A 27068-nucleotide genomic window follows, 5' to 3' on the forward strand; every position below is an offset into this window, starting at 1 on the left:
CTAACACTTGTGTGACAGCGGCCTCTGAGGATAATGCATATACTATACACCCAACACCTGTGTGACAGCGCCCTCCAGCGGCCTCTGAGGATAATGCATATACTATACACCTAACACCTGTGTGACAGCGCCCTCCAGTGGCCTCTGGTATAATGCACATACTGTACACCTAACACCTGTGTGACAGCGCTCATCAGCGGCATCTGAGGATAATGCACATACTGTACACCTAAAACCTGTGTGACAGCGCCCTCCAGTGGCCTCTGCGGATAATGCATATACTGTACACCTAACACCACTGGGACAGCGCCCTCCAGTGGCCTCTGAGGATAATGCATATACTGTACACCTAACACCTGTGTGACAGCGCCCTCCAGTGGCCTCTGCGGATAATGCATATACTGTACACCTAACACCAGTGGGACAGCACCCTGCAGTGGCCTCTGAGGATAATGCACATACTGTACACCTAATACCTGTGTGACAGCGCCCTCCAGCGGCCTCTGAGGATAATGCACATACTGTACACCTAACACCTGTGTGACAGCGCCCTCCAGTGGCCTCTGAGGATAATGCACATACTGTACACCTAACACCTGTGTGACAGCGCCCTCCAGTGGCCTCTGAGGATAATCCACATACTGTACACCTAACACCTGTGTGACAGCGCCCTCCAGTGGCCTCTGAGGATAATGCACATACTATACACCTAACACCTGTGTGACAGCGCCCTCCAGTGGCCTCTGAGGATAATGCATATACTATACACCTAACACCTGTGTGACAGCGCCCTCCAGTGCCCTCTGAATATAATGCATATACTGTACACCTAACACCTGTGTGACAGCGCCCTCCAGTGGCCTCTGAGGATAATGCACATACTATACGCCGAACACCTGTGTGACAGCGCCCTCCAGTGGCCTCTGAGGATAATGCGCATACTGTACACCTAACACCTGTGTGACAGCGCCCTCCAGCGGCCTCTGAGGATAATGCATATACTGTACACCTAACACCTGTGTGACAGCGCCCTCCAGTGGCCTCTGAGGATAATGCATATACTGTACACCTAACACCTGTGTGACAGCGCCCTCCAGTGGCCTCTGAGGATAATACACATACTGTACACCTAACACCTGTGTGACAGCGCCCTCCAGCGGCCTCTGAGGATAATGCACATACTGTACACCTAACACCTGTGTGACAGCGCCCTCCAGTGGCCTCTGAGGATAATGCATATACTGCACACCTAACACCTGTGTGACAGCGCCCTCCAGTGGCCTCTGAGGATAATGCATATACTGTACACCTAACACCTGTGTGACAGCGCCCTCCAGTGGCCTCTGAGGATATTGCACATACTGTACACCAAACACCTGTGTGACAGCGCCCTCCAGTGGCCTCAGAGGATATTGCACATACTGTACACCTAACACCTGTGTGACAGCGCCCTCCAGTGGCCTCTGAGGATAATGCATATACTGTACACCTAACACCTGTGTGACAGCGCCCTCCAGTGGCCTCTGAGGATTATGCATATACTGTACACCTAACACCTGTGTGACAGCGCCCTCCAGTGGCCTCTGAGGATAATGCATATACTGCACACCTAACACCTGTGTGACAGCGCCCTCCAGTGGCCTCTGAGGATATTGCACATACTGTACACCTAACACCTGTGTGACAGCGCCCTCCAGTGGCCTCTGAGGATATTGCACATACTGTACACCTAACACCTGTGTGACAGCGCCCTCCAGCGGCCTCTGAGGATAGTGCACATACTGTACACCTAACACCTGTGTGACAGCGCCCTCCAGCCGCCTCTGAGGATAATGCACATACTGTACACCTAACACCTGTGTGACAGCACCCTCCAGTGGCCTCTGAGGATAATGCATATACTATACACCTAACACCTGTGTGACAGCGCCCTCCAGTGCCCTCTGAATATAATGCATATACTGTACACCTAACACCTGTGTGACAGCGCCCTCCAGTGACCTCTGAGGATAATGCATATACTGTACACCTAACACCTGTGTGACAGCACTCTCCAGTGGCCTCTGAGGATAATGCATATACTGTACACCTAACACCTATGTGATAGCGCCCTCCAGCAGCCTCTAAGGATAATGCATATACTATACACCCAACACCTGTGTGACAGCGCCCTCCAGTGGCCTCTGAGGATAATGCATATACTATACACCTAACACTTGTGTGACAGCGGCCTCTGAGGATAATGCATATACTATACACCCAACACCTGTGTGACAGCGCCCTCCAGCGGCCTCTGAGGATAATGCATATACTATACACCTAACACCTGTGTGACAGCGCCCTCCAGTGGCCTCTGGTATAATGCACATACTGTACACCTAACACCTGTGTGACAGCGCTCATCAGCGGCATCTGAGGATAATGCACATACTGTACACCTAACACCTGTGTGACAGCGCCCTCCAGTGGCCTCTGAGGATAATGCATATACTGTACACCTAACACCTGTGTGACAGCACCCCCCAGTGGCCTCTGCGGATAATGCATATACTGTACACCTAACACCACTGGGACAGCGCCCTCCAGTGGCCTCTGAGGATAATGCATATACTGTACACCTAACACCTGTGTGACAGCGCCCTCCAGTGGCCTCTGCGGATAATGCATATACTGTACACCTAACACCAGTGGGACAGCACCCTGCAGTGTCCTCTGAGGATAATGCATATACTGTACACCTAACGACTGTGTGACAGCGCCCTCCTGTGTCCTCTGAGGATAATGCATATACTGTACACCTAACACCTGTGTGACAGCGCCCTCCAGTTGCCTCTGTGGATAGCCTGTGTGACAGCGTTCTCCAGTGGCCTCTGAGGATAATGCATACACTATACCCCTAACACCTGTGTGACAGCGCCCTCCAGTGGCCTCTGAGGATAATGCATATACTGTACACCTAACACCTGTGTGACAGCGCCCTCCAGCGGCCTCTGAGGATAATGCACATAATATACACCTAACACCTGTGTGACAGCGCCCTCCAGTGGCCTCTGAGGATAATGCACATACTATACGCCGAACACCTGTGTGACAGCGCCCTCCAGTGGCCTCTGAGGATAATGCATATACTGTCCACCTAACACCTGTGTGACAGCGCCCTCCAGTGGCCTCTGAGGATAATGCACATACTGTACACCTAACACCTGTGTGACAGCGCCCTCCAGCGGCCTCTGAGGATAATGCATATACTGTACACCTAACACCTGTGTGACAGCGCCCTCCAGTGGCCTCTGAGGATAATGCATATACTGTACACCTAACACCTGTGTGACAGCGCCCTCCAGTGGCCTCTGAGGATAATACACATACTGTACACCTAACACCTGTGTGACAGCGCCCTCCAGCGGCCTCTGAGGATAATGCACATACTGTACACCTAACACCTGTGTGACAGCGCCCTCCAGCGGCCTCTGAGGATAATGCACATACTGTACACCTAACACCTGTGTGACAGCGCCCTCCAGTGGCCTCTGAGGATAATGCACATACTGTACACCTAACACCTGTGTGACAGCGCCCTCCAGTGGCCTCTGAGGATAATGCACATACTGTACACCTAACACCTGTGTGACAGCGCCCTCCAGTGGCCTCTGAGGATAATGCACATACTGTACACCTATTACCTGTGTGACAGCGCCCTCCAGTGGCCTCTGAGGATAATGCACATACTATACACCTAACACCTGTGTGACAGCGCCCTCCAGTGGCCTCTGAGGATAATGCATATACTATACACCTAACACCTGTGTGACAGCACCCTCCAGTGCCCTCTGAATATAATGCATATACTGTACACCTAACACCTGTGTGACAGCGCCCTCCAGTGGCCTCTGAGGATAATGCATATACTGTACACCTAACACCTGTGTGACAGCGCTCTCCAGTGGCCTCTGAGGATAATGCATATACTATACCCCTAACACCAGTGTGACAGCGCCCTCCAGCTGCCTCTGGGGATAATGCATATACTATACACCTAACACAAGTGTGACAGCGCCCTCCAGTGGCCTCTGAGGATAATACATATACTGTACACCTAACACCTATGTGATAGCGCCCTCCAGCGGCCTCTGAGGATAATGCATATACTATACACCCAACACCTGTGTGACAGCGCCCTCCAGTGGCCTCTGAGGATAATGCATATACTATACACCTAACACTTGTGTGACAGCGGCCTCTGAGGATAATGCATATACTATACACCCAACACCTGTGTGACAGCGCCCTCCAGCGGCCTCTGAGGATAATGCATATACTATACACCTAACACCTGTGTGACAGCGGCCTCTGAGGATAATGCACATACTGTACACCTAACACCTGTGTGACAGCGCCCTCCAGTGCCCTCTGAATATAATGCATATACTGTACACCTAACACCTGTGTGACAGCGCCCTCCAGTGGCCTCTGAGGATAATGCATATACTGTACACCTAACACCTGTGTGACAGCGCTCTCCAGTGGCCTCTGAGGATAATGCATATACTATACACCTAACACCAGTGTGACAGCGCCCTCCAGCTGCCTCTGGGGATAATGCATATACTATACACCTAACACAAGTGTGACAGCGCCCTCCAGTGGCCTCTGAGGACAATGCATATACTGTACACCTAACACCTATGTGATAGCGCCCTCCAGCGGCCTCTGAGGATAATGCACATACTGTACACCTAACACCTGTGTGACAGCGCCCTCCAGTGGACTCTGAGGATAATGCACATACTGTACACCTAACACCTGTGTGACAGCGCCCTCCAGCGGCCTCTGAGGATAATGCACATACTGTACACCTAACACCTGTGTGACAGCGCCCTCCAGTGGCCTCTGAGGATAATGCACATACTGTACACCTAACACCTGTGTGACAGCGCCCTCCAGTGGCCTCTGAGGATAATGCACATACTGTACACCTAACACCTGTGTGACAGCGCCCTCCAGCGGCCTCTGAGGATAATGCACATACTGTACACCTAACACCTGTGTGACAGCGCCCTCCAGTGGCCTCTGAGGATAATGCATATACTGTACACCTAACACCTATGTGATAGCGCCCTCCAGCGGCCTCTGAGGATAATGCATATACTATACACCCAACACCTGTGTGACAGCGCCCTCCAGTGGCCTCTGAGGATAATGCATATACTATACACCTAACACTTGTGTGACAGCGGCCTCTGAGGATAATGCATATACTATACACCCAACACCTGTGTGACAGCGGCCTCTGAGGATAATGCATATACTATACACCTAACACCAGTGTGACAGCACCCTCCAGCGGCCTCTGAGGATAATGCACATACTATACACCTAACACCTGTGTGACAGCGCCCTCCAGTGGCCTCTGAGGATAATGCATATACTATACACCTAACACCTGTGTGACAGCACCCTCCAGTGCCCTCTGAATATAATGCATATACTGTACACCTAACACCTGTGTGATAGCGCCCTCCAGTGGCCTCTGAGGATAATGCACATACTATACGCCGAACACCTGTGTGACAGCGCCCTCCAGTGGCCTCTGAGGATAATGCATATACTGTACACCTAACACCTGTGTGACAGCGCCCTCCAGTGGCCTCTGAGGATAATGCACATACTGTACACCTAACACCTGTGTGACAGCGCCCTCCAGCGGCCTCTGAGGATAATGCATATACTGTACACCTAACACCTGTGTGACAGTGCCCTCCAGTGGCCTCTGAGGATAATGCATATACTGTACACCTAACTCCTGTGTGACAGCGCCCTCCAGTGGCCTCTGAGGATAATACACATACTGTACACCTAACACCTGTGTGACAGCGCCCTCCAGCGGCCTCTGAGGATAATGCACATACTGTACACCTAACACCTGTGTGACAGCGCCCTCCAGTGGCCTCTGAGGATAATGCATATACTGCACACCTAACACCTGTGTGACAGCGCCCTCCAGTGGCCTCTAAAGATAATGCATATACTGTACACCTAACACCTGTGTGACAGCGCCCTCCAGTGGCCTCTGAGGATATTGCACATACTGTACACCAAACACCTGTGTGACAGCGCCCTCCAGTGGCCTCAGAGGATATTGCACATACTGTACACCTAACACCTGTGTGACAGCGCTCTCCAGTGGCCTCTGAGGATAATGCATATACTATACACCTAACACCAGTGTGACAGCGCCCTCCAGCTGCCTCTGGGGATAATGCATATACTATACACCTAACACAAGTGTGACAGCGCCCTCCAGTGGCCTCTGAGGACAATGCATATACTGTACACCTAACACCTATGTGATAGCGCCCTCCAGCGGCCTCTGAGGATAATGCACATACTGTACACCTAACACCTGTGTGACAGCGCCCTCCAGTGGCCTCTGAGGACAATGCACATACTGTACACCTAACACCTGTGTGACAGCGCCCTCCAGCGGCCTCTGAGGATAATGCACATACTGTACACCTAACACCTGTGTGACAGCGCCCTCCAGTGGCCTCTGAGGATAATCCACATACTGTACACCTAACACCTGTGTGACAGCGCCCTCCAGTGGCCTCTGAGGATAATGCACATACTATACACCTAACACCTGTGTGACAGCGCCCTCCAGTGGCCTCTGAGGATAATGCATATACTATACACCTAACACCTGTGTGACAGCACCCTCCAGTGCCCTCTGAATATAATGCATATACTGTACACCTAACACCTGTGTGATAGCGCCCTCCAGTGGCCTCTGAGGATAATGCACATACTATACGCCGAACACCTGTGTGACAGCGCCCTCCAGTGGCCTCTGAGGATAATGCATATACTGTACACCTAACACAAGTGTGACAGCGCCCTCCAGTGGCCTCTGAGGATAATGCACATACTGTACACCTAACACCTGTGTGACAGCGCCCTCCAGCGGCCTCTGAGGATAATGCATATACTGTACACCTAACACCTGTGTGACAGCGCCCTCCAGTGGCCTCTGAGGATAATGCATATACTGTACACCTAACACCTGTGTGACAGCGCCCTCCAGTGGCCTCTGAGGATAATACACATACTGCACACCTAACACCTGTGTGACAGCGCCCTCCAGCGGCTTCTGAGGATAATGCACATACTGTACACCTAACACCTGTGTGACAGCGCCCTCCAGTGGCCTCTGAGGATAATGCATATACTGCACACCTAACACCTGTGTGACAGCGCCCTCCAGTGGCCTCTGAGGATAATGCATATACTGTACACCTAACACCTGTGTGACAGCGCCCTCCAGTGGCCTCTGAGGATATTGCACATACTGTACACCAAACACCTGTGTGACAGCGCCCTCCAGTGGCCTCAGAGGATATTGCACATACTGTACACCTAACACCTGTGTGACAGCGCCCTCCAGTGGCCTCTGAGGATAATGCATATACTGTACACCTAACACCTGTGTGACAGCGCCCTCCAGTGGCCTCTGAGGATAATGCATATACTGTACACCTAACACCTGTGTGACAGCGCCCTCCAGTGGCCTCTGAGGATAATGCATATACTGCACACCTAACACCTGTGTGACAGCGCCCTCCAGTGGCCTCTGAGGATATTGCACATACTGTACACCTAACACCTGTGTGACTGCGCCCTCCAGTGGCCTCTGAGGATATTGCACATACTGTACACCTAACACCTGTGTGACAGCGCCCTCCAGTGCCCTCTGAATATAATGCATATACTGTACACCTAACACCTGTGTGACAGCGCCCTCCAGTGGCCTCTGAGGATAATGCATATACTGTACACCTAACACCTGTGTGACAGCACTCTCCAGTGGCCTCTGAGGATAATGCATATACTATACACCTAACACCAGTGTGACAGCGCCCTCCAGCTGCCTCTGGGGATAATGCATATACTATACACCTAACACAAGTGTGACAGCGCCCTCCAGTGGCCTCTGAGGATAATGCATATACTGTACACCTAACACCTATGTGATAGCGCCTTCCAGCGGCCTCTGAGGATAATGCATATACTATAAACCTAACACTTGTGTGACAGCGGCCTCTGAGGATAATGCATATACTATACACCCAACACCTGTGTGACAGCGCCCTCCAGCGGCCTCTGAGGATAATGCATATACTATACACCTAACACCTGTGTGACAGCGCCCTCCAGTGGCCTCTGGTATAATGCACATACTGTACACGTAACACCTGTGTGTCAGCGCTCATCAGTGGCATCTGAGGATAATGCACATACTGTACACCTAAAACCTGTGTGACAGCGCCCTCCAGTGGCCTCTGAGGATAATGCATATACTGTACACCTAACACCTGTGTGACAGCACCCCCCAGTGGCCTCTGCGGATAATGCATATACTGTACACCTAACACCACTGGGACAGCGCCCTCCAGTGGCCTCTGAGGATAATGCATATACTGTACACCTAACACCTGTGCGACATCGCCCTCCAGTGGCCTCTGCGGATAATGCATATACTGTACACCTAACACCAGTGGGACAGCGCCCTGCAGTGTCCTCTGAGGATAATGCATATACTGTACACCTAACACCTGTATGACAGCGCCCTCCTGTGTCCTCTGAGGATAATGCATATACTGTACACCTAACACCTGTGTGACAGCGCCCTCCAGTTGCCTCTGTGGATAGCCTGTGTGACAGCGTTCTCCAGTGGCCTCTGAGGATAATGCATACACTGTACCCCTAACACCTGTGTGACAGCGCCCTCCAGTGGCCTCTGAGTATAATGCATATACTGTACACCTAACACCTGTGTGACAGCGCCCTCCTGTGTCCTCTGAGGATAATGCATATAGTGTACACCTAACACCTGTGTGACAGCGCCCTCCAGTGGCCTCTGAGGATAATACACATACTGTACACCTAACACCTGTGTGACAGCGCCCTCCAGCGGCCTCTGAGGATAATGCACATACTGTACACCTAACACCTGTGTGACAGCGCCCTCCAGTGGCCTCTGAGGATAATGCATATACTGCACACCTAACACCTGTGTGACAGCGCCCTCCAGTGGCCTCTGAGGATAATGCATATACTGTACACCTAACACCTGTGTGACAGCGCCCTCCAGTGGCCTCTGAGGATATTGCACATACTGTACACCAAACACCTGTGTGACAGCGCCCTCCAGTGGCCTCAGAGGATATTGCACATACTGTACACCTAACACCTGTGTGACAGCGCTCTCCAGTGGCCTCTGAGGATAATGCATATACTATACACCTAACACCAGTGTGACAGCGCCCTCCAGCTGCCTCTGGGGATAATGCATATACTATACACCTAACACAAGTGTGACAGCGCCCTCCAGTGGCCTCTGAGGACAATGCATATACTGTACACCTAACACCTATGTGATAGCGCCCTCCAGCGGCCTCTGAGGATAATGCACATACTGTACACCTAACACCTGTGTGACAGCGCCCTCCAGTGGCCTCTGAGGACAATGCACATACTGTACACCTAACACCTGTGTGACAGCGCCCTCCAGCGGCCTCTGAGGATAATGCACATACTGTACACCTAACACCTGTGTGACAGCGCCCTCCAGTGGCCTCTGAGGATAATCCACATACTGTACACCTAACACCTGTGTGACAGCGCCCTCCAGTGGCCTCTGAGGATAATGCACATACTATACACCTAACACCTGTGTGACAGCGCCCTCCAGTGGCCTCTGAGGATAATGCATATACTATACACCTAACACCTGTGTGACAGCACCCTCCAGTGCCCTCTGAATATAATGCATATACTGTACACCTAACACCTGTGTGATAGCGCCCTCCAGTGGCCTCTGAGGATAATGCACATACTATACGCCGAACACCTGTGTGACAGCGCCCTCCAGTGGCCTCTGAGGATAATGCATATACTGTACACCTAACACAAGTGTGACAGCGCCCTCCAGTGGCCTCTGAGGATAATGCACATACTGTACACCTAACACCTGTGTGACAGCGCCCTCCAGCGGCCTCTGAGGATAATGCATATACTGTACACCTAACACCTGTGTGACAGCGCCCTCCAGTGGCCTCTGAGGATAATGCATATACTGTACACCTAACACCTGTGTGACAGCGCCCTCCAGTGGCCTCTGAGGATAATACACATACTGCACACCTAACACCTGTGTGACAGCGCCCTCCAGCGGCTTCTGAGGATAATGCACATACTGTACACCTAACACCTGTGTGACAGCGCCCTCCAGTGGCCTCTGAGGATAATGCATATACTGCACACCTAACACCTGTGTGACAGCGCCCTCCAGTGGCCTCTGAGGATAATGCATATACTGTACACCTAACACCTGTGTGACAGCGCCCTCCAGTGGCCTCTGAGGATATTGCACATACTGTACACCAAACACCTGTGTGACAGCGCCCTCCAGTGGCCTCAGAGGATATTGCACATACTGTACACCTAACACCTGTGTGACAGCGCCCTCCAGTGTCCTCTGAGGATAATGCATATACTGTACACCTAACACCTGTGTGACAGCGCCCTCCAGTGGCCTCTGAGGATAATGCATATACTGTACACCTAACACCTGTGTGACAGCGCCCTCCAGTGGCCTCTGAGGATAATGCATATACTGCACACCTAACACCTGTGTGACAGCGCCCTCCAGTGGCCTCTGAGGATATTGCACATACTGTACACCTAACACCTGTGTGACTGCGCCCTCCAGTGGCCTCTGAGGATATTGCACATACTGTACACCTAACACCTGTGTGACAGCGCCCTCCAGCGGCCTCTGAGGATAATGCACATACTGTACACCTAACACCTGTGTGACAGCGCCCTCCAGTGGCCTCTGAGGATAATGCATATACTATACACCTAACACCTGTGTGACAGCGCCCTCCAGTGCCCTCTGAATATAATGCATATACTGTACACCTAACACCTGTGTGACAGCGCCCTCCAGTGGCCTCTGAGGATAATGCATATACTGTACACCTAACACCTGTGTGACAGCACTCTCCAGTGGCCTCTGAGGATAATGCATATACTATACACCTAACACCAGTGTGACAGCGCCCTCCAGCTGCCTCTGGGGATAATGCATATACTATACACCTAACACAAGTGTGACAGCGCCCTCCAGTGGCCTCTGAGGATAATGCATATACTGTACACCTAACACCTATGTGATAGCGCCTTCCAGCGGCCTCTGAGAATAATGCATATACTATAAACCTAACACTTGTGTGACAGCGGCCTCTGAGGATAATGCATATACTATACACCCAACACCTGTGTGACAGCGCCCTCCAGCGGCCTCTGAGGATAATGCATATACTATACACCTAACACCTGTGTGACAGCGCCCTCCAGTGGCCTCTGGTATAATGCACATACTGTACACGTAACACCTGTGTGTCAGCGCTCATCAGCGGCATCTGAGGATAATGCACATACTGTACACCTAAAACCTGTGTGACAGCGCCCTCCAGTGGCCTCTGAGGATAATGCATATACTGTACACCTAACACCTGTGTGACAGCACCCCCCAGTGGCCTCTGCGGATAATGCATATACTGTACACCTAACACCACTGGGACAGCGCCCTCCAGTGGCCTCTGAGGATAATGCATATACTGTACACCTAACACCTGTGCGACATCGCCCTCCAGTGGCCTCAGAGGATATTGCACATACTGTACACCTAACACCTGTGTGACAGCGCTCTCCAGTGGCCTCTGAGGATAATGCATATACTATACACCTAACACCAGTGTGACATCGCCCTCCAGCTGCCTCTGGGGATAATGCATATACTATACACCTAACACAAGTGTGACAGCGCCCTCCAGTGGCCTCTGAGGACAATGCATATACTGTACACCTAACACCTATGTGATAGCGCCCTCCAGCGGCCTCTGAGGATAATGCACATACTGTACACCTAACACCTGTGTGACAGCGCCCTCCAGTGGCCTCTGAGGATAATGCACATACTGTACACCTAACACCTGTGTGACAGCGCCCTCCAGCGGCCTCTGAGGATAATGCACATACTGTACACCTAACACCTGTGTGACAGCGCCCTCCAGTGGCCTCTGAGGATAATCCACATACTGTACACCTAACACCTGTGTGACAGCGCCCTCCAGTGGCCTCTGAGGATAATGCACATACTATACACCTAACACCTGTGTGACAGCGCCCTCCAGTGGCCTCTGAGGATAATGCACATACTATACGCCGAACACCTGTGTGACAGCGCCCTCCAGTGGCCTCTGAGGATAATACACATACTGTACACCTAACACCTGTGTGATAGCGCCCTCCAGTGGCCTCTGAGGATAATGCACATACTATACGCCGAACACCTGTGTGACAGCGCCCTCCAGTGGCCTCTGAGGATAATGCATATACTGCACACCTAACACCTGTGTGACAGCGCCCTCCAGTGGCCTCTGAGGATATTGCACATACTGTACACCAAACACCTGTGTGACAGCGCCCTCCAGTGGCCTCAGAGGATATTGCACATACTGTACACCTAACACCTGTGTGACAGCGCCCTCCAGTGGCCTCTGAGGATAATGCATATACTGTACACCTAACACCTGTGTGACAGCGCCCTCCAGTGGCCTCTGAGGATAATGCATATACTGTACACCTAACACCTGTGTGACAGCGCCCTCCAGTGGCCTCTGAGGATAATGCATATACTGCACACCTAACACCTGTGTGACAGCGCCCTCCAGTGGCCTCTGAGGATATTGCACATACTGTACACCTAACACCTGTGTGACAGCGCCCTCCAGTGGCCTCTGAGGATATTGCACATACTGTACACCTAACACCTGTGTGACAGCGCCCTCCAGCGGCCTCTGAGGATAGTGCACATACTGTACACCTAACACCTGTGTGACAGCGCCCTCCAGCGGCCTCTGAGGATAATGCACATACTGTACACCTAACACCTGTGTGACAGCACCCTCCAGTGGCCTCTGAGGATAATGCATATACTATACACCTAACACCTGTGTGACAGCGCCCTCCAGTGCCCTCTGAATATAATGCATATACTGTACACCTAACACCTGTGTGACAGCGCCCTCCAGTGACCTCTGAGGATAATGCATATACTGTACACCTAACACCTGTGTGACAGCACTCTCCAGTGGCCTCTGAGGATAATGCATATACTGTACACCTAACACCTATGTGAAAGCGCCCTCCAGCAGCCTCTGAGGATAATGCATATACTATACACCCAACACCTGTGTGACAGCGCCCTCCAGTGGCCTCTGAGGATAATGCATATACTATACACCTAACACTTGTGTGACAGCGGCCTCTGAGGATAATGCATATACTATACACCCAACACCTGTGTGACAGCGCCCTCCAGCGGCCTCTGAGGATAGTGCATATACTATACACCTAACACCTGTGTGACAGCGCCCTCCAGTGGCCTCTGGTATAATGCACATACTGTACACCTAACACCTGTGTGACAGCGCTCATCAGCGGCATCTGAGGATAATGCACATACTGTACACCTAAAACCTGTGTGACAGCGCCCTCCAGTGGCCTCTGAGGATAATGCATATACTGTACACCTAACACCTGTGTGACAGCACCCCCCAGTGGCCTCTGCGGATAATGCATATACTGTACACCTAACACCACTGGGACAGCGCCCTCCAGTGGCCTCTGAGGATAATGCATATACTGTACACCTAACACCTGTGTGACAGCGCCCTCCAGTGGCCTCTGCGGATAATGCATATACTGTACACCTAACACCTGTGTGACAGCGCCCTCCTGTGTCCTCTGAGGATAATGCATATACTGTACACCGAACACCTGTGTGACAGCGCCCTCCAGTTGCCTCTGTGGATAGCCTGTGTGACAGCGTTCTCCAGTGGCCTCTGAGGATAATGCATACACTATACCCCTAACACCTGTGTGACAGCGCCCTCCAGTGGCCTCTGAGGATAATGCATATACTGTACACCTAACACCTGTGTGACAGCGCCCTCCAGTGGCCTCTGAGGATAATGCACATACTATACACCTAACACCTGTGTGACAGCGCCCTCCAGTGGCCTCTGAGGATAATGCATATACTGTACACCTAACACCTGTGTGACAGCGCCCTCCAGTGGCCTCTGAGGATAATGCACATACTATACACCTAACACCTGTGTGACAGCGCCCTCCAGCGGCCTCTGAGGATAATGCACATAATATACACCTAACACCTGTGTGACAGCGCCCTCCAGTGGCCTCTGAGGATAATGCACATACTATACGCCGAACACCTGTGTGACAGCGCCCTCCAGTGGCCTCTGAGGATAATGCATATACTGTCCACCTAACACCTGTGTGACAGCGCCCTCCAGTGGCCTCTGAGGATAATGCACATACTGTACACCTAACACCTGTGTGACAGCGCCCTCCAGCGGCCTCTGAGGATAATGCATATACTGTACACCTAACACCTGTGTGACAGCGCCCTCCAGTGGCCTCTGAGGATAATGCACATACTGTACACCTAATACCTGTGTGACAGCGCCCTCCAGCGGCCTCTGAGAATAATGCACATACTGTACACCTAACACCTGTGTGACAGCGCCCTCCAGTGGCCTCTGAGGATAATGCACATACTGTACACCTAACACCTGTGTGACAGCGCCCTCCAGTGGCCTCTGAGGATAATCCACATACTGTACACCTAACACCTGTGTGACAGCGCCCTCCAGTGGCCTCTGAGGATAATGCACATACTATACACCTAACACCTGTGTGACAGCGCCCTCCAGTGGCCTCTGAGGATAATGCATATACTATACACCTAACACCTGTGTGACAGCGCCCTCCAGTGCCCTCTGAATATAATGCATATACTGTACACCTAACACCTGTGTGACAGCGCCCTCCAGTGGCCTCTGAGGATAATGCACATACTATACGCCGAACACCTGTGTGACAGCGCCCTCCAGTGGCCTCTGAGGATAATGCGCATACTGTACACCTAACACCTGTGTGACAGCGCCCTCCAGCGGCCTCTGAGGATAATGCATATACTGTACACCTAACACCTGTGTGACAGCGCCCTCCAGTGGCCTCTGAGGATAATGCATATACTGCACACCTAACACCTGTGTGACAGCGCCCTCCAGTGGCCTCTGAGGATAATGCATATACTGCACACCTAACACCTGTGTGACAGCGCCCTCCAGTGGCCTCTGAGGATAATGCATATACTGTACACCTAACACCTGTGTGACAGCGCCCTCCAGTGGCCTCTGAGGATATTGCACATACTGTACACCAAACACCTGTGTGACAGCGCCCTCCAGTGGCCTCAGAGGATATTGCACATACTGTACACCTAACACCTGTGTGACAGCGCCCTCCAGTGGCCTCTGAGGATAATGCATATACTGTACACCTAACACCTGTGTGACAGCGCCCTCCAGTGGCCTCTGAGGATAATGCATATACTGTACACCTAACACCTGTGTGACAGCGCCCTCCAGTGGCCTCTGAGGATAATGCATATACTGCACACCTAACACCTGTGTGACAGCGCCCTCCAGTGGCCTCTGAGGATATTGCACATACTGTACACCTAACACCTGTGTGACAGCGCCCTCCAGTGGCCTCTGAGGATATTGCACATACTGTACACCTAACACCTGTGTGACAGCGCCCTCCAGCGGCCTCTGAGGATAGTGCACATACTGTACACCTAACACCTGTGTGACAGCGCCCTCCAGCCGCCTCTGAGGATAATGCACATACTGTACACCTAACACCTGTGTGACAGCACCCTCCAGTGGCCTCTGAGGATAATGCATATACTATACACCTAACACCTGTGTGACAGCGCCCTCCAGTGCCCTCTGAATATAATGCATATACTGTACACCTAACACCTGTGTGACAGCGCCCTCCAGTGACCTCTGAGGATAATGCATATACTGTACACCTAACACCTGTGTGACAGCACTCTCCAGTGGCCTCTGAGGATAATGCATATACTGTACACCTAACACCTATGTGATAGCGCCCTCCAGCAGCCTCTGAGGATAATGCATATACTATACACCCAACACCTGTGTGACAGCGCCCTCCAGTGGCCTCTGAGGATAATGCATATACTATACACCTAACACTTGTGTGACAGCGGCCTCTGAGGATAATGCATATACTATACACCCAACACCTGCGTGACAGCGCCCTCCAGCGGCCTCTGAGGATAATGCATATACTATACACCTAACACCTGTGTGACAGCGCCCTCCAGTGGCCTCTGGTATAATGCACATACTGTACACCTAACACCTGTGTGACAGCGCTCATCAGCGGCATCTGAGGATAATGCACATACTGTACACCTAAAACCTGTGTGACAGCGCCCTCCAGTGGCCTCTGAGGATAATGCATATACTGTACACCTAACACCTGTGTGACAGCACCCCCCAGTGGCCTCTGCGGATAATGCATATACTGTACACCTAACACCACTGGGACAGCGCCCTCCAGTGGCCTCTGAGGATAATGCATATACTGTACACCTAACACCTGTGTGACAGCGCCCTCCAGTGGCCTCTGCGGATAATGCATATACTGTACACCTAACACCAGTGGGACAGCACCCTGCAGTGGCCTCTGAGGATAATGCACATACTGTACACCTAATACCTGTGTGACAGCGCCCTCCAGCGGCCTCTGAGGATAATGCACATACTGTACACCTAACACCTGTGTGACAGCGCCCTCCAGTGGCCTCTGAGGATAATGCACATACTGTACACCTAACACCTGTGTGACAGCGCCCTCCAGTGGCCTCTGAGGATAATCCACATACTGTACACCTAACACCTGTGTGACAGCGCCCTCCAGTGGCCTCTGAGGATAATGCACATACTATACACCTAACACCTGTGTGACAGCGCCCTCCAGTGGCCTCTGAGGATAATGCATATACTATACACCTAACACCTGTGTGACAGCGCCCTCCAGTGCCCTCTGAATATAATGCATATACTGTACACCTAACACCTGTGTGACAGCGCCCTCCAGTGCCCTCTGAATATAATGCATATACTGTACACCTAACACCTGTGTGACAGCGCCCTCCTGCGGCCTCTGAGGATAATGCACATACTGTACACCTAACACCTGTGTGACAGCGCCCTCCAGTGGCCTCTGAGTATAATGCACATACTGTACACCTAACACCTGTGTGACAGCGCCCTCCAGTGGCCTCTGAGGATAATGCACATACTGTACACCTAACACCTGTGTGACAGCGCCCTCCAGTGGCCTCTGAGGATAATGCACATACTATACACCTAACACCTGTGTGACAGCGCCCTCCAGTGGCCTCTGAGGATAATGCATATACTATACACCTAACACCTGTGTGACAGCACCCTCCAGTGCCCTCTGAATATAATGCATATACTGTACACCTAACACCTGTGTGACAGCGCCCTCCAGTGGCCTCTGAGGATAATGCATATACTGTACACCTAACACCTGTGTGACAGCGCTCTCCAGTGGCCTCTGAGGATAATGCATATACTATACCCCTAACACCAGTGTGACAGCGCCCTCCAGCTGCCTCTGGGGATAATGCATATACTATACACCTAACACAAGTGTGACAGCGCCCTCCAGTGGCCTCTGAGGATAATGCATATACTGTACACCTAACACCTATGTGATAGCGCCCTCCAGCGGCCTCTGAGGATAATGCATATACTATACACCCAACACCTGTGTGACAGCGCCCTCCAGTGGCCTCTGAGGATAATGCATATACTATACACCTAACACTTGTGTGACAGCAGCCTTTGAGGATAATGCATATACTATACACCCAACACCTGTGTGACAGCGCCCTCCAGCGGCCTCTGAGGATAATGCATATACTATACACCTAACACCTGTGTGACAGCGGCCTCTGAGGATAATGCACATACTATACACCTAACACCTGTGTGACAGCGCCCTCCAGTGCCCTCTGAATATAATGCATATACTGTACACCTAACACCTGTGTGACAGCGCCCTCCAGTGGCCTCTGAGGATAATGCATATACTGTACACCTAACACCTGTGTGACAGCGCTCTCCAGTGGCCTCTGAGGATAATGCATATACTATACACCTAACACCAGTGTGACAGCGCCCTCCAGCTGCCTCTGGGGATAATGCATATACTATACACCTAACACAAGTGTGACAGCGCCCTCCAGTGGCCTCTGAGGATAATGCACATACTGTACACCTAACACCTGTGTGACAGCGCCCTCCAGTGGCCTCTGAGGATAATGCACATACTGTACACCTAACACCTGTGTGACAGCGCCCTCCAGCGGCCTCTGAGGATAATGCACATACTGTACACCTAACACCTGTGTGACAGCGCCCTCCAGCGGCCTCTGAGGATAATGCACATACTGTACACCTAACACCTGTGTGACAGCGCCCTCCAGCGGCCTCTGAGGATAATGCACATACTGTACACCTAACACCTATGTGATAGCGCCCTCCAGCGGCCTCTGAGGATAATGCACATACTGTACACCTAACACCTGTGTGACAGCGCCCTCCAGTGTCCTCTGAGGATAATGCACATACTGTACACCTAACACCTGTGTGACAGCGCCCTCCAGCGGCCTCTGAGGATAATGCACATACTGTACACCTAACACCTGTGTGACAGCGCCCTCCAGTGGCCTCTGAGGATAATCCACATACTGTACACCTAACACCTGTGTGACAGCGCCCTCCAGTGGCCTCTGAGGATAATGCACATACTATACACCTAACACCTGTGTGACAGCGCCCTCCAGTGGCCTCTGAGGATAATGCATATACTATACACCTAACACCTGTGTGACAGCACCCTCCAGTGCCCTCTGAATATAATGCATATACTGTACACCTAACACCTGTGTGACAGCGCCCTCCAGTGGCCTCTGAGGATAATGCATATACTGTACACCTAACACCTGTGTGACAGCGCTCTCCAGTGGCCTCTGAGGATAATGCATATACTATACCCCTAACACCAATGTGACAGCGCCCTCCAGCTGCCTCTGGGGATAATGCACATACTGTACACCTAACACCTGTGTGACAGCGCCCTCCAGCGGCCTCTGAGGATAATGCATATACTGTACACCTAACACCTGTGTGACAGCGCCCTCCAGTGGCCTCTGAGGATAATGCATATACTGTACACCTAAAACCTGTGTGACAGCGCCCTCCAGTGGCCTCTGCGGATAATACACATACTGTACACCTAACACCTGTGTGACAGCGCCCTCCAGCGGCCTCTGAGGATAATGCACATACTGTACACCTAACACCTGTGTGACAGCGCCCTCCAGTGGCCTCTGAGGATAATGCATATACTGCACACCTAACACCTGTGTGACAGCGCCCTCCAGTGGCCTCTGAGGATATTGCACATACTGTACACCAAACACCTGTGTGACAGCGCCCTCCAGTGGCCTCAGAGGATATTGCACATACTGTACACCTAACACCTGTGTGACAGCGCCCTCCAGTGGCCTCTGAGGATAATGCATATACTGTACACCTAACACCTGTGTGACAGCGCCCTCCAGTGGCCTCTGAGGATAATGCATATACTGTACACCTAACACCTGTGTGACAGCGCCCTCCAGTGGCCTCTGAGGATAATGCATATACTGCACACCTAACACCTGTGTGACAGCGCCCTCCAGTGGCCTCTGAGGATATTGCACATACTGTACACCTAACACCTGTGTGACAGCGCCCTCCAGTGGCCTCTGAGGATATTGCACATACTGTACACCTAACACCTGTGTGACAGCGCCCTCCAGCGGCCTCTGAGGATAGTGCACATACTGTACACCTAACACCTGTGTGACAGCGCCCTCCAGCGGCCTCTGAGGATAATGCACATACTGTACACCTAACACCTGTGTGACAGCACCCTCCAGTGGCCTCTGAGGATAATGCATATACTATACACCTAACACCTGTGTGACAGCGCCCTCCAGTGCCCTCTGAATATAATGCATATACTGTACACCTAACACCTGTGTGACAGCGCCCTCCAGTGACCTCTGAGGATAATGCATATACTGTACACCTAACACCTGTGTGACAGCACTCTCCAGTGGCCTCTGAGGATAATGCATATACTGTACACCTAACACCTATGTGATAGCGCCCTCCAGCAGCCTCTGAGGATAATGCATATACTATACACCCAACACCTGTGTGACAGCGCCCTCCAGTGGCCTCTGAGGATAATGCATATACTATACACCTAACACTTGTGTGACAGCGGCCTCTGAGGATAATGCATATACTATACACCCAACACCTGTGTGACAGCGCCCTCCAGCGGCCTCTGAGGATAGTGCATATACTATACACCTAACACCTGTGTGACAGCGCCCTCCAGTGGCCTCTGGTATAATGCACATACTGTACACCTAACACCTGTGTGACAGCGCTCATCAGCGGCATCTGAGGATAATGCACATACTGTACACCTAAAACCTGTGTGGCAGCGCCCTCCAGTGGCCTCTGAGGATAATGCATATACTGTACACCTAACACCTGTGTGACAGCACCCCCCAGTGGCCTCTGCGGATAATGCATATACTGTACACCTAACACCACTGGGACAGCGCCCTCCAGTGGCCTCTGAGGATAATGCATATACTGTACACCTAACACCTGTGTGACAGCGCCCTCCAGTGGCCTCTGCGGATAATGCATATACTGTACACCTAACACCTGTGTGACAGCGCCCTCCTGTGTCCTCTGAGGATAATGCATATACTGTACACCGAACACCTGTGTGACAGCGCCCTCCAGTTGCCTCTGTGGATAGCCTGTGTGACAGCGTTCTCCAGTGGCCTCTGAGGATAATGCATACACTATACCCCTAACACCTGTGTGACAGCGCCCTCCAGTGGCCTCTGAGGATAATGCATATACTGTACACCTAACACCTGTGTGACAGCGCCCTCCAGTGGCCTCTGAGGATAATGCACATACTATACACCTAACACCTGTGTGACAGCGCCCTCCAGTGGCCTCTGAGGATAATGCATATACTGTACACCTAACACCTGTGTGACAGCGCCCTCCAGTGGCCTCTGAGGATAATGCACATACTATACACCTAACACCTGTGTGACAGCGCCCTCCAGCGGCCTCTGAGGATAATGCACATAATATACACCTAACACCTGTGTGACAGCGCCCTCCAGTGGCCTCTGAGGATAATGCACATACTATACGCCGAACACCTGTGTGACAGCGCCCTCCAGTGGCCTCTGAGGATAATGCATATACTGTCCACCTAACACCTGTGTGACAGCGCCCTCCAGTGGCCTCTGAGGATAATGCACATACTGTACACCTAACACCTGTGTGACAGCGCCCTCCAGCGGCCTCTGAGGATAATGCATATACTGTACACCTAACACCTGTGTGACAGCGCCCTCCAGTGGCCTCTGAGGATAATGCACATACTGTACACCTAATACCTGTGTGACAGCGCCCTCCAGCGGCCTCTGAGGATAATGCACATACTGTACACCTAACACCTGTGTGACAGCGCCCTCCAGTGGCCTCTGAGGATAATGCACATACTGTACACCTAACACCTGTGTGACAGCGCCCTCCAGTGGCCTCTGAGGATAATCCACATACTGTACACCTAACACCTGTGTGACAGCGCCCTCCAGTGGCCTCTGAGGATAATGCACATACTATACACCTAACACCTGTGTGACAGCGCCCTCCAGTGGCCTCTGAGGATAATGCATATACTATACACCTAACACCTGTGTGACAGCGCCCTCCAGTGCCCTCTGAATATAATGCATATACTGTACACCTAACACCTGTGTGACAGCGCCCTCCAGTGGCCTCTGAGGATAATGCACATACTATACGCCGAACACCTGTGTGACAGCGCCCTCCAGTGGCCTCTGAGGATAATGCGCATACTGTACACCTAACACCTGTGTGACAGCGCCCTCCAGCGGCCTCTGAGGATAATGCATATACTGTACACCTAACACCTGTGTGACAGCGCCCTCCAGTGGCCTCTGAGGATAATGCATATACTGCACACCTAACACCTGTGTGACAGCGCCCTCCAGTGGCCTCTGAGGATAATGCATATACTGCACACCTAACACCTGTGTGACAGCGCCCTCCAGTGGCCTCTGAGGATAATGCATATACTGTACACCTAACACCTGTGTGACAGCGCCCTCCAGTGGCCTCTGAGGATATTGCACATACTGTACACCAAACACCTGTGTGACAGCGCCCTCCAGTGGCCTCAGAGGATATTGCACATACTGTACACCTAACACCTGTGTGACAGCGCCCTCCAGTGGCCTCTGAGGATAATGCATATACTGTACACCTAACACCTGTGTGACAGCGCCCTCCAGTGGCCTCTGAGGATAATGCATATACTGTACACCTAACACCTGTGTGACAGCGCCCTCCAGTGGCCTCTGAGGATAATGCATATACTGCACACCTAACACCTGTGTGACAGCGCCCTCCAGTGGCCTCTGAGGATATTGCACATACTGTACACCTAACACCTGTGTGACAGCGCCCTCCAGTGGCCTCTGAGGATATTGCACATACTGTACACCTAACACCTGTGTGACAGCGCCCTCCAGCGGCCTCTGAGGATAGTGCACATACTGTACACCTAACACCTGTGTGACAGCGCCCTCCAGCCGCCTCTGAGGATAATGCACATACTGTACACCTAACACCTGTGTGACAGCACCCTCCAGTGGCCTCTGAGGATAATGCATATACTATACACCTAACACCTGTGTGACAGCGCCCTCCAGTGCCCTCTGAATATAATGCATATACTGTACACCTAACACCTGTGTGACAGCGCCCTCCAGTGACCTCTGAGGATAATGCATATACTGTACACCTAACACCTGTGTGACAGCACTCTCCAGTGGCCTCTGAGGATAATGCATATACTGTACACCTAACACCTATGTGATAGCGCCCTCCAGCAGCCTCTGAGGATAATGCATATACTATACACCCAACACCTGTGTGACAGCGCCCTCCAGTGGCCTCTGAGGATAATGCATATACTATACACCTAACACTTGTGTGACAGCGGCCTCTGAGGATAATGCATATACTATACACCCAACACCTGCGTGACAGCGCCCTCCAGCGGCCTCTGAGGATAATGCATATACTATACACCTAACACCTGTGTGACAGCGCCCTCCAGTGGCCTCTGGTATAATGCACATACTGTACACCTAACACCTGTGTGACAGCGCTCATCAGCGGCATCTGAGGATAATGCACATACTGTACACCTAAAACCTGTGTGACAGCGCCCTCCAGTGGCCTCTGAGGATAATGCATATACTGTACACCTAACACCTGTGTGACAGCACCCCCCAGTGGCCTCTGCGGATAATGCATATACTGTACACCTAACACCACTGGGACAGCGCCCTCCAGTGGCCTCTGAGGATAATGCATATACTGTACACCTAACACCTGTGTGACAGCGCCCTCCAGTGGCCTCTGCGGATAATGCATATACTGTACACCTAACACCAGTGGGACAGCACCCTGCAGTGGCCTCTGAGGATAATGCACATACTGTACACCTAATACCTGTGTGACAGCGCCCTCCAGCGGCCTCTGAGGATAATGCACATACTGTACACCTAACACCTGTGTGACAGCGCCCTCCAGTGGCCTCTGAGGATAATGCACATACTGTACACCTAACACCTGTGTGACAGCGCCCTCCAGTGGCCTCTGAGGATAATCCACATACTGTACACCTAACACCTGTGTGACAGCGCCCTCCAGTGGCCTCTGAGGATAATGCACATACTATACACCTAACACCTGTGTGACAGCGCCCTCCAGTGGCCTCTGAGGATAATGCATATACTATACACCTAACACCTGTGTGACAGCGCCCTCCAGTGCCCTCTGAATATAATGCATATACTGTACACCTAACACCTGTGTGACAGCGCCCTCCAGTGGCCTCTGAGGATAATGCACATACTATACGCCGAACACCTGTGTGACAGCGCCCTCCAGTGGCCTCTGAGGATAATGCGCATACTGTACACCTAACACCTGTGTGACAGCGCCCTCCAGCGGCCTCTGAGGATAATGCATATACTGTACACCTAACACCTGTGTGACAGCGCCCTCCAGTGGCCTCTGAGGATAATGCATATACTGTACACCTAACACCTGTGTGACAGCGCCCTCCAGTGGCCTCTGAGGATAATACACATACTGTACACCTAACACCTGTGTGACAGCGCCCTCCAGCGGCCTCTGAGGATAATGCACATACTGTACACCTAACACCTGTGTGACAGCGCCCTCCAGTGGCCTCTGAGGATAATGCATATACTGCACACCTAACACCTGTGTGACAGCGCCCTCCAGTGGCCTCTGAGGATAATGCATATACTGTACACCTAACACCTGTGTGACAGCGCCCTCCAGTGGCCTCTGAGGATATTGCACATACTGTACACCAAACACCTGTGTGACAGCGCCCTCCAGTGGCCTCAGAGGATATTGCACATACTGTACACCTAACACCTGTGTGACAGCGCCCTCCAGTGGCCTCTGAGGATAATGCATATACTGTACACCTAACACCTGTGTGACAGCGCCCTCCAGTGGCCTCTGAGGATAATGCATATACTGTACACCTAACACCTGTGTGACAGCGCCCTCCAGTGGCCTCTGAGGATAATGCATATACTGCACACCTAACACCTGTGTGACAGCGCCCTCCAGTGGCCTCTGAGGATATTGCACATACTGTACACCTAACACCTGTGTGACAGCGCCCTCCAGCCGCCTCTGAGGATAGTGCACATACTGTACACCTAACACCTGTGTGACAGCGCCCTCCAGCCGCCTCTGAGGATAATGCACATACTGTACACCTAACACCTGTGTGACAGCACCCTCCAGTGGCCTCTGAGGATAATGCATATACTATACACCTAACACCTGTGTGACAGCGCCCTCCAGTGCCCTCTGAATATAATGCATATACTGTACACCTAACACCTGTGTGACAGCGCCCTCCAGTGACCTCTGAGGATAATGCATATACTGTACACCTAACACCTATGTGACAGCGCCCTCCAGTGGCCTCTGAGTGACCTAACACCTGAGGATAATGCATATACTGTACACCTAACACCTGTGTGACAGCGCCCTCCAGTGGCCTCTGAGGATAATGCATATACTGTACACCTAACACCTGTGTGACAGCGCCCTCCAGTGGCCTCTGAGGATAATGCATATACTGCACACCTAACACCTGTGTGACAGCGCCCTCCAGTGGCCTCTGAGGATATTGCACATACTGTACACCTAACACCTGTGTGACAGCGCCCTCCAGCGGCCTCTGAGGATAGTGCACATACTGTACACCTAACACCTGTGTGACAGCGCCCTCCAGCCGCCTCTGAGGATAATGCACATACTGTACACCTAACACCTGTGTGACAGCACCCTCCAGTGGCCTCTGAGGATAATGCATATACTATACACCTAACACCTGTGTGACAGCGCCCTCCAGTGCCCTCTGAATATAATGCATATACTGTACACCTAACACCTGTGTGACAGCGCCCTCCAGTGACCTCTGAGGATAATGCATATACTGTACACCTAACACCTGTGTGACAGCACTCTCCAGTGGCCTCTGAGGATAATGCATATACTGTACACCTAACACCTATGTGATAGCGCCCTCCAGCAGCCTCTGAGGATAATGCATATACTATACACCCAACACCTGTGTGACAGCGCCCTCCAGTGGCCTCTGAGGATAATGCATATACTATACACCTAACACTTGTGTGACAGCGGCCTCTGAGGATAATGCATATACTATACACCCAACACCTGTGTGACAGCGCCCTCCAGCGGCCTCTGAGGATAATGCATATACTATACACCTAACACCTGTGTGACAGCGCCCTCCAGTGGCCTCTGGTATAATGCACATACTGTACACCTAACACCTGTGTGACAGCGCTCATCAGCGGCATCTGAGGATAATGCACATACTGTACACCCAAAACCTGTGTGACAGCGCCCTCCAGTGGCCTCTGAGGATAATGCATATACTGTACACCTAACACCTGTGTGACAGCACCCCCCAGTGGCCTCTGCGGATAATGCATATACTGTACACCTAACACCACTGGGACAGCGCCCTCCAGTGGCCTCTGAGGATAATGCATATACTGTACACCTAACACCTGTGTGACAGCGCCCTCCAGTGGCCTCTGCGGATAATGCATATACTGTACACCTAACACCAGTGGGACAGCACCCTGCAGTGTCCTCTGAGGATAATGCATATACTGTACACCTAACGACTGTGTGACAGCGCCCTCCTGTGTCCTCTGAGGATAATGCATATACTGTACACCTAACACCTGTGTGACAGCGCCCTCCAGTTGCCTCTGTGGATAGCCTGTGTGACAGCGTTCTCCAGTGGCCTCTGAGGATAATGCATACACTATACCCCTAACACCTGTGTGACAGCGCCCTCCAGTGGCCTCTGAGGATAATGCATATACTGTACACCTAACACCTGTGTGACAGCGCCCTCCAGTGGCCTCTGAGGATAATGCACATACTATACACCTAACACCTGTGTGACAGCGCCCTCCAGTGACCTCTGAGGATAATGCATATACTGTACACCTAACACCTGTGTGACAGCGCCCTCCAGTGGCCTCTGAGGATAATGCACATACTATACACCTAACACCTGTGTGACAGCGCCCTCCAGCGGCCTCTGAGGATAATGCACATAATATACACCTAACACCTGTGTGACAGCGCCCTCCAGTGGCCTCTGAGGATAATGCACATACTATACGCCGAACACCTGTGTGACAGCGC

This window comes from Hyperolius riggenbachi, chromosome 10 (genome assembly GCF_040937935.1).
Source record: "Hyperolius riggenbachi isolate aHypRig1 chromosome 10, aHypRig1.pri, whole genome shotgun sequence".
In the NCBI taxonomy this organism is placed as follows: domain Eukaryota; kingdom Metazoa; phylum Chordata; class Amphibia; order Anura; family Hyperoliidae; genus Hyperolius; species Hyperolius riggenbachi.